Source organism: Ornithorhynchus anatinus, chromosome 8 (genome assembly GCF_004115215.2).
Source record: "Ornithorhynchus anatinus isolate Pmale09 chromosome 8, mOrnAna1.pri.v4, whole genome shotgun sequence".
In the NCBI taxonomy this organism is placed as follows: Eukaryota; Metazoa; Chordata; class Mammalia; order Monotremata; family Ornithorhynchidae; genus Ornithorhynchus; species Ornithorhynchus anatinus.
The window spans coordinates 58,716,402-58,720,005 of NC_041735.1; the positions used below are offsets into that span (position 1 = coordinate 58,716,402).

General features: G+C 42.3%; 1 non-coding gene across 1 annotated transcript; it reads left to right on the plus strand.

Moving 5' to 3' along the window:
• The first annotated feature begins 1,269 nt into the window (after positions 1 to 1,269).
• LOC114814112 lies at positions 1,270 to 1,407 on the plus strand. Its single transcript, XR_003761850.1, has one exon. It is a non-coding gene; the product is annotated as a small nucleolar RNA SNORA7 (small nucleolar RNA).
• The last annotated feature ends 2,197 nt before the right edge of the window (positions 1,408 to 3,604 follow it).

Consider the following 3,604-nt stretch of genomic DNA (forward strand, 5'->3'; position numbering starts at 1 on the left):
TGAGAAGTTTTCTGTGGCAATAGGTCAGAAAAATGCTTAGGTTAGACCAGGCCCAAGGTATTTTATGGTGAACATAATACGTTTGGTCACCTAATAATGATAACGATAATAATAATAGTGGTATTTGTTAAGCATTTACTATATGCAAGTTACTGTACTGAGCACTGGGATGGATACAAGAAAACCCGGTTGGACACAGTCCCTGTTCCATGTGGGGCACACGATCTGAAACTATCCCAGCTCTGCCACTTGGCAGCTGTGTGACTGTGGGCAAGTCACTTAACTTCTCTGTGCCTCAGTTACCTCATCTGCAAAATGGGGATTAAGACTGTGAGTCTCATGTGGAACAACCTGATTATCCTGTATACTCCAGCGCTTAGAACAGTGCTCTGCACATAGTAAGCGCTTAACAAATACCAACATTATTATTATTATTAAACCCCAATTTACCGATGATGTAACTAAGGCACAGAGATGGTCAAAGTCACACAGCAGATGAGTGGCAGAACTGGGATTAGAACCCAGGTCCTTCTGATTCCCAGGCCCATGCTCTTACTAGGTCACATTGCTTCTCAAATGCCTGGCAGTAAGAGTATTTCCAAGTTTTATTCTGCTCAGACATCCCTCAAATTTTAACCAGTATTTTCTCCCACCAAAAATCCGTATCCAAAGTGGTACCAAAGATTGCTTAGAGGAATGGGCTACTCCTCTTACATCCATTGTCACTGCTAGGAATGGTCCATCTCACAATCCTTACATTTTCCATTTTGAATTTATTGCCCATAAATATATCTAAGGCCTTCTTGTGACTAGAGGTATTTGCGACCTCCACAGCTTTCTATATAACCAATTCTATATATTTACTATATGCCTAGTTGTCCTTCATTTTTGAAGATGACCTCACCGACCATGAGATCCCATCCAGTGGACAAATAAGTCCAGAAGGATGTGCACCAACCAACACTCCGTCACTCACTATAGAGCACGGAAAATTGTCCTTTGTTGTGAGGTTGAACTTGCTTGTGCCGCCAATCTTTATTTCAAGAGAGCAACCTCTCTCCTGAGCCAGACTGGTTTGCCTGTTGCAGCTGTATTTCCAACAGTCTGTAACTACAGAATAGTATTTGAAAGTCTTTCCCTTTAAAATGCTTCTTCTGGCCTCCCCATATTTGCAAACCAAGCACTTGGTGCAGTGCTCTGCACACAGTACAGGCTCAGTAAATGTGATTGAATGATTGAATACAGAATTTAGCTCACTACACTGCAGTTCCCCTCTCAGGGTCACACCTGGAGAGTTTCCAGTACTCTACCAGTCTTGACTACAGGAGGGAGAGTCAGGAAGAGGCATATCCATTCCATTCCTAGCTTGGGCAGTGGCTAGCGAGTGGAAGGCAATCTCCTACAAGTTAAAACTCACCTGTGCTGGGCAACAGTGGCATGAGAGAGAATCAAGGATGAAGACTCAAATTTACTGTGCGGAAGGAGGCAGTGCTAAACCACTCCCGTATTTTTACCAAGAAAACTCTATGGATACACTACTAGAATGATTATAGATGGAGGTAGGGCATTCTGGGAGAGCTGTGTCTATGGTGTCTCTATGGATCGAAGACGACTCGACGGCATGACAAGACACCGCAATTGCCAGGGTGTCATGCCATCATTTCTTCTCTTTATACACCCTATCTGTGTAATTATGAGCACTGGCTCAATAATTGTTAATAATAGTAACTGTGGCAGTTGTTCAGTGTTTACTGTATACCAGCCACTCTGCTAAGCTGTGTGGTGGAAATAAATTAATCTAAGTCAGACACAATCCCAGTCCCTCATGGGGCTCACAGGGGGAGAACAGGTTTTAAATCCCCATTTTACAGGAAACTGAGACACAGGGGAGTTAAGTGATTTACCCAAGGTCACACAGCAACCAACAGAGTTGGGATTGGAACACAGGTCCTCTTTCCACTAGGCAACATTGCTTCCCAATGTTAGGCAATGGATTTTTGTTCTATTTTCTCACTGTTAATGCCCTTGACTTTTGATGAATATGAGTATGATTATGGCTCACTATTGATGAAATTACTCAACAAACTGGATAGTCCTTCCATAGCAAGTCTTGGCTTTAGAGCTTTATGGAAGGCTGGATGTCAACCTAAATTAAACGACCTCACATATGGTAGAAAGCTTGCTGATGTATTATCACAAACACCCAGAGGTTGCATTGGTTTTCTTGAGTTGTATTTCCACATCTTTGTTTTTCTCTGTGGGATTGAATAGAAAACTGTCTTTGCAAGATCACTTGACGTATTAAATGCTGTGTTGTTGATGAAAATCTGATTGTATATATGGCTTCCCTCGTGCAGGCTGATTTATAACCTCAATTTTCTTCAGGCTTATTTTCAACCCATAATTTTGCACTGAAGCTGGAAAGCGATCTATAATTATCTTTTTGAGTGTGTGACTCCAGAGAGCAGTCATCAGCATACTGTCAGTCCTCAAAGGTCATCTCAGAGACTTTCGATGTCCTACAAAGCCTCTTGGGTTGGAAGACTTTTCTGATGGATTGAAAGCCCATCTGACCCTGGCTTCCAGGATATTTGTTGCCTCCTCAATCTGGGCAGCATTGAATTTGTTGAACAGGACCAGCCATCCCACAGACCCCCGTTTCATGACACTAGCAATGCAGGATGGTTCAGGAGGCAAAGACGATCCAAAGGGTCAACAGAGTAGGCGTCATCAGCAAGGGTATTAAAACAATACAGAAATGATGCAAAACCACAAGTGATCTGCACAAATGTGATTTGTCTCTCTGCCATCTTTAGGAAGGACATCAAGTTAGAAAAGGTATAGAGGCTGGCAATCAAAATATCAGGGTAATAAAGCCGCTTCCACATTAAGATCAGCTGAAACAAAGTAGGACATGGTTTGGAGAGACAAAGGTAAGGAGAGTATATCAATCAATCAATCAATGGTATTTATCACACTTACTATGTGCAGAACACTGTACTAAGCACCTGGAAGAGCACAGTACAACAGAGTTGATAGGCACATTCCAAGCCCACAATGAGCTTGCAGTCTAGAAGGAGAGTCAGACATTAATATTCATATAGAAGTAAATTATGGTTATGAACAGAAGTGCTGTGGGGCTGAGGGAGGGATGAATAAAGGATGTGGTGGAGCATATTCTCTACTCCAACTTTTGCTACCACCATGTCCTGGTCAGGTCCTGTCCCAACACTAAAGCCAAAAGGGGAATCTTGCTTTCCTCTAGACTGTAAGCTCACTGTGGACAGAGAATGTGTCAATTGTTTTGTTGTTTCATATGCTCCCAAGAGGTTAGTATTGTGTTTTGCACACAGTAAGTACTCAATAAGTACAACTGATTGATTGATTGATGCCACCAGAATCCTTCCAGGGGATGGGCCGAACCCTAAAAATTGTGAAGGGCTCACTTAGAGCAGTGTGCCTGCTGATGATAACTAGTTTGTGTATTGTGGAATTTGCTTATTAACAATTTCATAATGGCGCTGTTCATACTCTTTGGCATTTGGAGACTAATATCATATCCCTCTAAGCTCTCTCATTCACCCCACACATCTAATCCATCACC